The following is a 12,581-nucleotide window of genomic DNA, read 5'->3' as shown; positions in this document are numbered from 1 at the left end:
ATTATGGTAAATATTTTAAAGAAGCATAAATGTCCAGCTATAGGAAAGAGGTTCAATAAACTGGGACTCCCACTGGAATATTATGCAGCCATTCAAAATCATATTTTAGAAGAATATGATGACACAAAAAATGCTCACTATCTACAAAGAAAAAAGTTGTTTATAAAACATATTATGGAATGAATCCCACCTTTAGGAAATACATATCATACATATATAAAAGTAGGGAAAAAATTGGCAATCCTTGAGTGGTAAGATTATAGATGATGCTTATTTTGTACTTTATACTTTCTGCCTGTATCTCAAATAGATTCAAACAACCTTCATCAGCCTAAACCCACTTCTAGTGAGAGTAACTGGGAGGTCAGTACAGATTTGGTCCACTACCTTTCTACAGTTGCATAACAAGCCATCACACACTTAGCAACTTAAAACACATTTATTATCTCACAGTTTCTGTAGGTCAGGAGTCTGAACAGGCTTAACTGGGTCCTCTGCTCAGGGTCTCATAAGGCTGCAGTCATGATGTTGGCTGGACTATATTCTCATCTGCAGGCGTAACTGGGGAAGAATCTGCTTCCGAGCTCACTCGGTTTGTTGGCAGCTGTTTCCTTGCCATAGGACTGAGGGCCCCTGCTTCCTACTGGCTGTCTCTGGAGGTCGCCCTCAGCTCCTAGAGGCACTTACTCAAGCCAGCAAAGAGAATCTCTAAATTTGTTTCTAGCAAGATGGCATAATGGAATTGACATCCCATCACTTTTGCCTTATTCTACTAGTTAGAAGCACTTCACAGGTCCCACCTCAATGGGGATGGGGGTATTATACAAGGGCATGAATACTAGGAGGAGGGGATCACGGTGGGGTCAACTTCATTCATACAGTCTGTCCACTTTACCTAGCTTCCCAGTGCAGAGCTCAGACAAAGGAGGGAAGCTTACACTTGGATGTGAAGACTCTTCTGATCAACCAACCGCTCATAAACGCAACTGAACCCTGCCCTCTGCACCTCTGAGGCAGGACAGTACTGTAAAAAGTGAAGGGAGCATTGACCACAAGTCAGGGTTCATGTAGAGAACTTCAGCAGGTCCTGTGCCAGCCTTGAAGGATGGTTGAGATTTAGATCTGTGGGAAGGAATGAGAAAGGGAGACTTTTCCTCTGCAATAAGGAGAGGTGGAGAGGCAGGAATTCCCAAGGTGGGTTCTGGAGGAAGTAAGCAGGACGGTTTGTTCAAAAGAAACACAAACAAATATTATGTCTAGCTTCATATTCTAACCGGTCCCTTGATAGACAACATAGTTGCAAAAACTATGAACAAGACCTAGAGAGGAAGACAGTTTTAATTTTGGCTAATTCAGTAGCACTGACATCAATTCGCCTCTATAGTGTGGTAAATATTACTAATATTTACCAGTATCCAGTGGTCCTAAACTTCCAGAACATGGAAGACTCTACCTCCCTGCCCCATTTGAAACTAGGCATGTCCAGAACGACTCCCTCTAGCCAAAGAAATGTGAGCAGAATGGACCAGCTTCTAAAGTGATTAACTGCAAGAGTCTCCATGTTCTAAAAGGGTCCGGATCTAGAACAGTGAAGACGCAATACTGCCAAACTTCCAAGGAACAAACACCCCTCCCTTTCAGAAATTATTACAGAGATGATGAAGCATCATAGTGATACCAAAGCTGATTAAGAGCGATACAAGAAAAGATTATTAGTCAATACTTCTTATGAAAATATATGCCAAAATCAAAAGTGAAATATTACCATATTGGATCCAATAATAATTTTTAAATGTAGCATATCACGACAAAGTAGAGTTTATCCCAAGAAATCAATGATGGTTCAAAAATAGAAGATTAAAGTATTTCACCTCAGAGTTCAAAGAAGAAAAGATACAAAATATCTAAATAGGTAAAGAAATCATTTGATAAAATTAAAAATCTATTAATGACTTTAAAAAATCTTTTATCAAGCGATTAGTAGATAAGACCATCCTTAACCTAGTAAAGGGAATCTACCAATATATAGCAAACTTCATATTTAAGGCTTTGAAAACATTGCCTTTAAAGTGAAAAACAATATTAGGATAGCCTTACCACAATTTCTATGCAACTTTGTCTAGTGGTCCAAACAAAGGGAATAAGACAAAATAAAAAATAATAAAAGATTTAAGGACTAGGAAGGAGGAAATGAAATCATCACTATTTACTTGGAGAAATTAGAAACAGATCCACACATTTGTGAGGTCTGGTATGTTTCAGAGGCAGCACTGCAGATCACTGGGGAAAGGATGGTACTCAATAAATAGTACTGGTAGAATTGGTTATGCATTTGGAAAAAATCTAAAATCATAGCTCTACCTCATGCCTCACACAAAAGTAAGTTCATAGTAGAATATGAAGAGAAAATATTTCTTTTAAATTTTTAAGAGGAGAATATCTTATGACTGTGGGGTAACAAAGGATTTCTTAAATAAGATTTAATAACCACAGACAATAAGAAAAAGATTGATAAATCTGACTACATTAAAATTAAACATCTGTTCATCAAAATAGCAATTTTAAAAGGATAAAAAACAGGATACAAATAGAATCCAGAATATATAAAGAACATCTAAAAAGCTATAAAAGGAACAACCCAGGCAACAAACAGACAAACAATATAAGAATACAAATTACAGACTTGAAAAGCCAAGTGGCCAATAAATGGGTAAAAAAGAATCCTCAAACTCACTAGTAATCAAGGAAATATAAATTAAAACAATGAGATATTTTATATCTACTCAACTGACAACAATTAAACATCCGAATGTATAAAGGATTAGCAAGGATGTGAAGAAACAAACCTTTGGAAAATACTTTAACAGCTCTGAGGTTGCAACTGGGCCTGCCCTATGACCCCACAATCCCATGTGTAGATGTATACCTGATCCACTGTCCCCTGAGTACGCAGCACAGAAGAAGAGTGGACCAGTGGGACATGGCAATTAGCAGGGGTGGAGGCTGACAGGCTGCTTAGAGGAAAGCTTCAACTGGGACTCAGGCCTGGTAAGTCAATGTCAGAAGCCAGTCTTGTCAGGAGATGAAACTGGGGATCAGAACCGTGCTTACTTAGGGCAACTTCCTCATAAATAGCACCTGCATCAGTTTATCTTCTACAGCCAATCTGAACATGTTACTTCTTCCTTAAATTTCACCAGCTAAAACTTTCTAGAGCAGAGTCCCAACTTACATCAGTTTCCTCAGCTGCTCTAAAAAACTTTCCATTGAATTTAATGGTTGAACACAACACAAATTAATTATCTTACAGTTCTGGAAGTCAGAAGTCAGACACAGGTCTCGCTGGGCTAGAATCAAGGTGTCAGCATAGCTGTGTTCCTTTCTGGAGGCCTGGCTGGAGAACCCATTTTCTCGCCTTTTCCAGCTTCTGGAGGCTCTGCCTGTATTCCTTGGCTCATGACCCCTTCCATCTTCTAAGCCAGCAATGAGGAGTAGAGTCCTCCTCATTTCACATCACTCTGACACTGACCCTTCTGCATCCCTCTTCCACATTTAATGACCCTTGTGATAACTATGGGCCTGCCTGGGCAATCCAGGATAATCTCTGTTTTAAAATCAACTAATTAGCAATCTTCATTCCAACTGCTACCTTAAATCCTCTTTGACATGTAAAATGTCCACTGGTTCTGGAGATTAGGATGTAGACAGCTTTGGGAAGCCATTATTGTGCCTACCACACCTCTCCTCAACTCTACCCCCCACCCCACACCTCTAGCAGAGTCCCAACCCTTTCACAATGTCCCCCACACCTCCAGCCTCAGCACCACCATACACCCTGTCCTCCGACGACACCAACCTTCTGGCCTTTTTCTAATCAGTGTGTGCCCATCCGTGCCCAAACAATTACAACCCAAATTCCAGGGCTCAGCCCAAAGGCTACCTCCTCTCTGAAGTCTTCTTTGATTCCCAGCCTAAATGAGTCACCTCCCCTCAACACACCAACCCAGCTTTCTGTGTATCCCAATTGCTGCACTGAGTGTGGCCCCCTGTAACCATCTGTTTTCATGTCCTTTCCTCAGTCCAAAGTGGTAAGTTCTTCGATGATATGAACGCTGTCTCATTCCCCTGTGGGTTCCCAGATCATAGCACAGGGCCTGGGAAACAGTAGCACTCAGAGAGTATTTCTGAAACTTAGAGGAGGCAGAAAGAAGCTGCCCTGGGTTTCTCTCAACAAAACAGATGTCAAAGAATAACCTGGGTTAAGTGTACAGCTAACAGGGCCAAAGAACTATTCCAGATGTTCATAACAAAAACACCTCAACGATCCACTGCTTCGTTTGATGCACAATTTACTATCACATGGAAAAATCTCTGTACCACAAGGGACAGCCATTGTTTTTTATTGCTAACCTGTGGGGCAATTCTAAAGTAAAAGACCACCTCAAGAGAAATAAAGAATTTATCTAAAATGATTTACAAAGATGTACTCAAAATTATAGGCAAGAGAGTAGATGCTGCTCCAACACAGCACGAGGGCCTGGCAACTGCCCATCAGCCCTACCACATTCTCGGCGGGCTCCAGTCCCTCTCCAGGCAGGCTGGGGAGCACCATGCCACTGATGCTGAGGGATGTTACAATCAACCCTGTTTAGGGGAAAACAAATTGCCTCTACGTACAAATATATGTACATACTATAATAAAGAGCACGTTTTTAGAGGGTGTTAGTTAAGCAAACAGGGTCTCGTTTAATTTCAATGGTTTGTTATTTGATGTCCATACTCCAGCAAGAAAATTCTCACCTGGGGTGAAGGAGACTAAGCAAAGCAAAGTAAATGTTGACTCAGCACAATTATGCACTTTAGAAGAAAAGAGAGATATTATTAACATGCCTTGAGTTTTTAAAAGGCATGCTTCCATTCAGGTTCAATAGAATTCCCTTGTTCAACTCTTCTTTAAAAGTGTGAATTCTGAAATTCATTTTAAAACTTCAGAAACTACTCTCACACTGGAAAGGAAATTTGAGACGGGAAAACAGAAATAAACGACACGTATTCAGCACCATGGACAGTGGACCCAAGATACTTGTTAAGAGTCCTTGCAGCAAGAGCTGAGAGCTAAGAGACACCAGAGCCACCCAAAAATCTACAGTATTCATCCTAATGTTCAATGTGGGAGTGACTCCAATACATGAGCAGGTATTTTTCTTTGTCATGGCCCAAAGGACAGCCTTCTTTGCCAAAGGGCTGTACAACTTTCATCTACCAAGATCTGCTTCAGTGATCACTTTTACAATAAAGCCCTGGGATTTCTGTGAAAATAGGAACGACTCTGCCATTGACACATGGCTACAGGTCCAGAAACTGAAACTGTTGAAACAGAAACAGTGTCCAGCCTTGAATGGCTAGATTGTTTCAAGGACCTCACAGAATTTCTGCAAATATAAACGCGGCATGCTCTCAGCCTCCCCTGGACATCAGAGGAAAAAAATAGCTTCTTTCTAAACATCTAATAAAATGAGCCCATGTGGTGAAGTTTTCTCATAAATACCTTTAAAAATGTAATCACAAAACTGTGTATTTTCTCCAACTCTGAGTATTAATAACGATATCTGGAAAAGAGACGTTCTGAAGTTCAATATCACCACTAATCAGCACCACCTGTGGCAATACCAATCCCAAAGCCCTGAATTCTACACAGGATATCCAATCTTTTCAGTTAAAAAAAACCCAAAAAACTCCTTTTACCATCAAACCTTTTTTCAAAACCTTATAATATTGAGTATTAACTAAGAAAATGCATGAAGTTATAGAAATTCTAACACACTTGTAATGAAATTTCACGGTGTAAATAACAGCACCGACATACAAGAGAAAAACGTCTGTGCTCAAAAGTGACCAAAGTCAGTCAGACTGCACTCGTATTCGAAGACCCCTTCATTTCTGGTGGATCTCCAAGTCTGAACACACTACCCACAACTACTCCAGCTCCTCTGACGGGAGGATCAATGAGATCACTTTGGATCTTGTCAACAATCCCTCCAGAGTATCACTGTTCTGCAAACAGTCTCTGGGCCAAAATGCACATCTCTGAGACGTTTTAAGATGATGAGTTGTTCTCGTGCACGAGGGGACTGGAAATCAGTTTTCTTCAATAGGAAAGCACCTTTGCACACTTCCTTTGGTTCCCGATTTTAAAGCCAAGTTCAAAGAACAGAACAGGGGCAACAGTTCACCTGCTGACAGCAAGTTAAATTTCGGAAGGATATGGGCGTGCCTGTGCCGGAGGAATAGTGTGAACTGGAAGGTCTGTTTGCTACCCTGTCTAGTCCGGAAAGGTCTGTCATCAAGGCCCCGCTACCCTAGCATTCTTCTTCGTGAATTACGCAGCATAAATCCTCATCACCCCGGAGTGCTGTTAGCTCACACGCAGAGCCAAAGAGACCCAGAAGTCCGCGTTGCCTCAGGGGAAGGCGGGAGGAAGGTAATCAACCCTAGGCACGAGGTGTGAGACCTGGCTTTTTGTTAACTCGCTAATAAGTTATATACTTGAGTGCAGTAAGGAGAAAAAAAGTAGAAACGCCACCGGGCAAAAAGAAAAAAATAAACACTCTCAGCAAACAATACTTCCAGAGCGGAACACTTCTGGGAACAATAAGAAACACCTTCTGACTCGCCCCCTAATAAAACGAGAAAATGCAGTAACTGACTAGAGGAGCACGCACCCGCCCCATCTAACCTGCTCCTGGCTTTGACACGGGGTCGCAAGAGACGCAGACACTAGTCAAGGAGACAGATGCCGGGACTGTGAGCAAAAGGGACACAAAGCGCGTCCGCACGGAACCCCTTCCTGCTGCCGCGGGCGCCGTGGTCCCGGACGCCGCCCCGCCCTCCGCGCGCCCCTCCCCTCCCCTGCGTCCCGCCCGCCCCGAGCCGAGCGCCGACGACGTGCTTTCCCCCAAATCTTTCCTCAGCCTGACGCGACGAAACTTAAACCCTTTTGAAATGTAAGCTCCATAAAGTCCAGAGCAGAACCGTGGCGGACGTTTACTGACAGGCAAGCGTTAACTCCCCTGTTTCTGGAAGCGCGGTTCTTGTTTACAACTTCTGGATTTGGGGGGGGAGGGGAGACAGGGCAGCCCAGGCAGGGTCCTCATTTCGCCCGAAGTCACTTCATCACTTTCCTCTGAAATCCTCCCCGCGTCCAGTTTCCGTCCTCGGAACATTTCGTGAGCTCGCAGCGCGGCCCGGGCGTTAACTTGAGGAGGGGGCGCCCCAGAGTCCCGCGGGGACCTCCCGGACCCCGCCTCCCGCCCCGCCCCGCCCCGCCCGGCAGACGACCCGGCTGCCGTCCAAGTTTGTCCGGGCCGGGCGGGGGTCTTCGGGGCTCTCGGCGGGGCTCAGTCGGGCGAGACTTGCGCCCCACGCCCGGCACTGACCCCGAACGTGGCCACGGGCCGCCGATTCCCAGCTCCACAACGACCCCGGCCCGGGCCCCAGCTTGACTCCCGATCCCCGGCCCGGACCCCGACCCCGACTCCCGACCCCCGATTCTCGGCCCCGATCCCTGGTCCCGACCCCGGCTCGACCCCGGCCCGGACCCCGACCCCCGACCCCGGACCCCGGCCGGTCCCCCGGCTGGGACCCCTATTCCCCAACACCCGATCCACGGCCCTGCCCGCGACCACTCACCTGTCCCGCGGCAGAGGGCGTGCCCGCGGGCCGGCCCGCGGGAGGGCGGCCGGGGCGGGGCTGGGGGGGTGGGGACAGGCGATCCCGGCGGCGGTGGAGCCTGAGGCGACCGAGCCTGAGGCGACTGAGGCGACTGAGGCGGCGGTAGCAGCTCCTCGCGCTCCAGGCGAGGCACTGCGCGCGGCGCGGGCCCGCCCCCTCTGCTCCGCCGACCAATCCCGCGCCGCGCGCCGCGGCTGACCCCGCCCCTCCGAGGAGCTGGTTCTCGCGAAAGCGGGCGCAGCGGGCCAATCGAACGGCGGAACGGCGACGCGCTCGGTCAATCGGAGCTCAGGAAGCTCTGCAGAAAGAAACCAATTAGCGTGGAGGGGGCGGGGCGGGGCCATGGGCGGGTCACCGAGAGGGCGGGGCCATAGCCGGGAGGAGCCCAATGCGGGGCGGGGAAGTCAGCGGCAAGGGGCGGGGCCAGGAGCTGGCGGTCCCCAGCCGGGGCGGGGAAGAGGGCGGGGAGAGGGGCGGGTCCACAGGTGGGGTGGGGTGGGTCGGGTTCCAGAACAGGGCGGAGGGGTGGCAAGGCAGGATGAGGCCACCACTGGGGGCAGGGCAGGAGGCGGGCCACTGATCGGGGGCGTGTCCAGGGGCGTGGCCCAGAACTGAAGAGGTGTGGACGGGGGAGGAGGTCACTGGTGGGGGAAGGGCGGGTACCCTCAGGGTCGGGGGCGTGGCCTGGACGGTCTGAGACGCCAGCTGACCTGCACCGCCCGGGGTGCGCCCCCTCCCCCGCTTCTCCCAGGGGGCCAGGTCCCGTGGTGAAGGTGAAAGCGGGCAGTCTTCCCGGCCTGGGATTGCGCCCCGCCATCCCCCGACCTGCCGCGAGCTGGACCCCCACCTGTCCCGGTCCCTCGGCAGGTGTCCCTTCTCCCTCCCGCACTGCGGAATCCCTGAGTCTGGCCGCACATGCCCACCTACCCGCCGGGCAGACCCAGGACGCGGTGGGCTTGCGCATAGATGTTTGCAGGTGCCCGGTCAGCACACCTGTCCGCAGGTGACCGGAGGGGACAGAATGTCTCGGGTGTTTTTGTTCCGTTACCCTTTTTCTATACCTCCTGGACTGCGTTATGCTTTGTTTTGTTTCTATTACGGTCATTTTCGAGGCGCTGGACCCCAATGTCCCATCCTTGCGTTGCGGCTGTCCTTAGCATAGGATTATTCCTTGCGGCGCAGCTTCTAAGGGCTCGAGCCAGGTCACAGGCCGCAGGGGGCCGGGCCGTGGAGGCGGGCAGGGGTTCTGGGATGCTGCCCTCCCCTGGAACCCCTGTCCAGAGCTGGACCCCCTCCCTGGATCTGCGGGGGGACGGCCCTCAGCCTTGCTCGGCCTCCTTAGGCCTTGGAGAAGAGGAGGGGTCAGCCGGGTGGCCAGACATCTCCAGGACGGAGGGACTTCTGACCCCAGCACCCAACAGCTCAGGCCGCCAGGGCAGGGCTTGGGGACTGGCCTGGGGACACAGCTTGGTCCTCTGCAGACAGTCCTGCTCACTGGCCCGTTGGCACCCGTTTGCCCTGGACTGGGGCAGGAGGCATTTCCCAGGCCTCTCCTCTGTGAACTCATTTGCGAGCTGATGACCTGGTGGTAGGAGGGCCGCTGGAAGCCCACCCACTCAAAGGTCACCATTGTGGGGCTTCCCTGGTGGCGCAGTGGTTGAGAGTCCGCCTGCCGATGCAGGGGACGCGGGTTCGTGCCCCGGTCCGGGAAGATCCCACATGCCGCAGAGCGGCTGGGCCCATGAGCCATGGCCGCTGAGCCTGCGCGTCCGGACCCTGTGCTCCGCAACGGGAGAGGCCACAACAGTGAGAGGCCCACGTACCGCAAAAAAAAAAAAAAAAAAAAAAAAAGGTCACCATTATGACCCCTTCTTTTTGTGGAAGTGACCATAGCACCTGGAGCCTCACCACAGTACGCAAGGGGCCCCAGTGGCACCCAGAAGCAGGCGAAGCTGGGCTACGCTCAGAAAGTTCACACTGTCCGCCCCAGGTGCGGGACAGCAGTCAGTGAGAGCGTGGGGGCGGGTCAAGAAGAGCTGTGTGCTCGTTTGTCACTCGTGTCATTCAAAGACAAGCTTTAAGAAAGAAAGGACCCAGGTGGGAGGGTGGAAGAGCTGTGGGTGGGTCCACGGAAGGGCAGCAGCCCTGGGAGAAGCGGGAGTGCTAGCCACACCTGGGGCGTGAGACCTTCCTAAGAAGGGGGTCCCTGAGGCAGGGATCTAGGAGCCCGTCTCGGCCATGCAGGGGCACCTGTCACGTTCCGTCCCAGCAGGGAGGCATGGTTAACCGTGTGCTCTGGAGGGACCACTCTCGGATAGGGAGGGGGGTGCGTCAGGAGAAAGAGGTGGCGGCCCTGGTCGGGTTGTCCCCACGAGACATGATTCCAGGAAGTGAACAAAAGGGATGGGGGCAGGACTCGGAGGGAGGACTCGGAGGGAGCCCCAGAGGCCCGGCCGGGAAGGATGTTCAGCGTCCCGACTGGTGGCCCTGGCTGGCAGCCTCACCTTGACTCTGTAGACAGAGAGGCCAGAGGGACCCTGGGACCTTGCTTCAGAGACCAGCGCAGGGTGGGGTTGCAGGCAGAGCACCCTCAGCGCCCCCAGATTACAGGCTGCCAGCCGCCCACTTCCCCATCCTCTCCAGGAGCCTCGGCCTCTCAGCTGCCTCATCGCCTCCTGAGACACAGTCATTAGGAAAGTAATGATAGTGTTTTGGGGACAGCATGTTGGACCCTAACAACTTTCAATTATTTCCAGCTCCTGCCAACCCTGGGAGGAAACAAGCTGCTCATCTCATGCTCCCGCCCTTGACACACAAGACAATCCACGTCGCCAGCATATTATCATAGATTAGCAGACCTCTGAAAGCCAGGCTGCTGAGGGGAGCAGCCTCCACCCCCAGGCCCCAGCAGCTGGGCCAGGGCCTGGAGCAGGCCTGGCCTCCTCCCCACTAAGTGGACCACCCAGCCTCAAATTCTGCAGTGTGTTCCGGGGGCTTCCCCTCCACCAGCGCCGCGGATGTGTGGATGCGTGTTGGCTGCCCTCTAGATCACTGTCACTGCCGCTGTACTTTCGGAGAGAAGCACACCCAGGGGCCCGTGTTTATAAATAACTCCCTGGTGTCCTGTTGGGGGCACAGGGAGCAGGGAGGGAATGGGCCGCGTAGTTATCATGTGTTTGGAATGGTGTCAGATCTATGGCCCTGGGAAGTCTCACAGCACTCGGCCTTCCTGATTGTCACACACCCCCTGCCACTAGAGAGTGGGGGGGGGGGGGCGGGTTGGACATGTTATCAAGGCTGGAGCCTGGGCGGGGGCGGGGGCCCAGATCAGACGGCTAAAAGGGCGGGAACGTAGCTAAGCAAGGAAAGCAGTCCCAGGGTAATTTGCGCCAACGTCCCCCCAGATGCGTAGACGCCCCCCTCCCGGGTGGCCTCACACACAACACCCAGCACCCCCGCCTGGGGGAGAGGTCTGGTGCGTTCGAACTGAGTCTGCTGTGGGTCTGGGGCGTCACTGGCCTTCCTCAGTGAGAACTCACATGGTCATCACAACCACCCCCAAAGCTCAGCCTGAACACAAGGACACAGTTTGCTGAGCGGGACCGAGGCTTTCGTTGCGGCTAAAATCCCCTTCACAAACACAGAGGTAGAAGGCCCTCTTCCCAGGACCACACCCCCAGGCCCTTCTGCGCTGTAGGTCTGCCACTGTCCCATCAAAGAAAGCCGCCTCAGGGAGGCAGGGCTGGGTCACAGGTGACTCTGATAGCCAAGTGATGGAGTGAACATCGTAAAGCAAGTAAACCAGTCCGTGCACGAGCTGTGCTGGTCAGGAGAGTACACCCGGGCTGCACACAAGTGCTTCCCCCGTGACGTAGAATCAAAGGTGTGCTCCTGCCCTACCTCACCCCACTGCTGTAGCATCTATGACTTTATGAGGTGGGGCGATCCTGGGGGCCCTGTGGCCCGCCCCCACCCACCGCCTGCTTGCTGAAGGAGTAGCTCCTGACCAGTCCCCGGCCACATCCCCGGCCCATAACTGGAGGGGGAGGGTTGCATCTGCCCACAGGCAGAGCTATGGAACCCCAGCTCGGGTGACGTGATGGCTGGAAGTGTGCACGGGAGGGAGAGGGGAGCGTGGAGGCAGCGTCCGAGGGAGACACACAAGGAGAGAGAGAAGGGCTCGCAAGCCTGTGCAGCAGCCGCCAGGACTCCACTGCGCCCTCTTCAGGCCTGGCCAGCTGACCACACCCTACAGCTGCCCTGGGCCTGAACCACCGGCTGCCCGGCGACTGCGTGCCCGTGGGACCCAGTCCCTTCAGATCCGAACGACACCCAGCAGAGGACCCTGTGGATACAAGGGGCCGGCAGCCACAGCTGTCCGTGTCGTGGACATGGAAAGGTACCCCACTGCTGGGAAGCTGGGTTCAGAGCAAGCGTGGAAGCAGGGGCTCTGAACCCCGAAGGGCACACACCGCAGAGGTGAGCAGGGGTCTTGCTTGCACCTGAGAGGAAACGCCAGCCCATCGGCTTGGGTGTTAGCCTGAAATAAGCACGTTTGTGCCCCACGGTCTGTTGTGACAGAGGCTGGGGGCTTACCCAGCGCTCTCATCACCCCCAGGGCGCTGGGCTGGCCGCCTCTGTGCTCTCAGACCTGCACTCCAGAGCCAGTGAGTCACGGCTGCTCTTCACTGCACCTCCCAGCTCGGGAGCACAGGCTCTGGGGCCAACAAGCCACTTCCGGCAGAGAGAGACAGCCAGAGACACAGACAGAGAGAGACGGAGACAGGCAGAGAGAGACAAGAGACAGAGAGAGACGGAGACAGGCAGAGAGGAACAGAGGGAGACAAGAG

At 52.1% G+C, this 12,581-nt stretch overlaps 1 protein-coding gene across 19 annotated transcripts in view; it reads right to left on the bottom strand.

Annotated features, from left to right (window-relative positions):
* PCBP3 (poly(rC) binding protein 3) overlaps window positions 1-7,857 on the bottom strand; it is a 213,434-nt gene extending 205,577 nt beyond the window's left edge. For 3 of the 19 annotated variants that reach the window (XM_032630012.1, XM_032630018.1, XM_032630015.1), the window contains exon 1: window positions 7,690-7,824. The gene's annotated coding sequence lies outside the window, so the exon portion shown is untranslated. Of the gene's footprint in view, window positions 1-7,689 lie in introns of all 19 variants that reach the window. The other 16 variants (XM_032629999.1, XM_032629998.1, XM_032630011.1 and 13 more) reach the window with 11 other exon arrangements.
* Window positions 7,858-12,581: the final 4,724 nt, after the last annotated feature.

The sequence above is a fragment of the Phocoena sinus genome, chromosome 4, assembly GCF_008692025.1.
Source record: "Phocoena sinus isolate mPhoSin1 chromosome 4, mPhoSin1.pri, whole genome shotgun sequence".
NCBI lineage: Eukaryota > Metazoa > Chordata > Mammalia > Artiodactyla > Phocoenidae > Phocoena > Phocoena sinus.
Note: the sequence above shows the minus strand (reverse complement) of the source record. Positions and strands in the feature narration are given on the sequence as shown.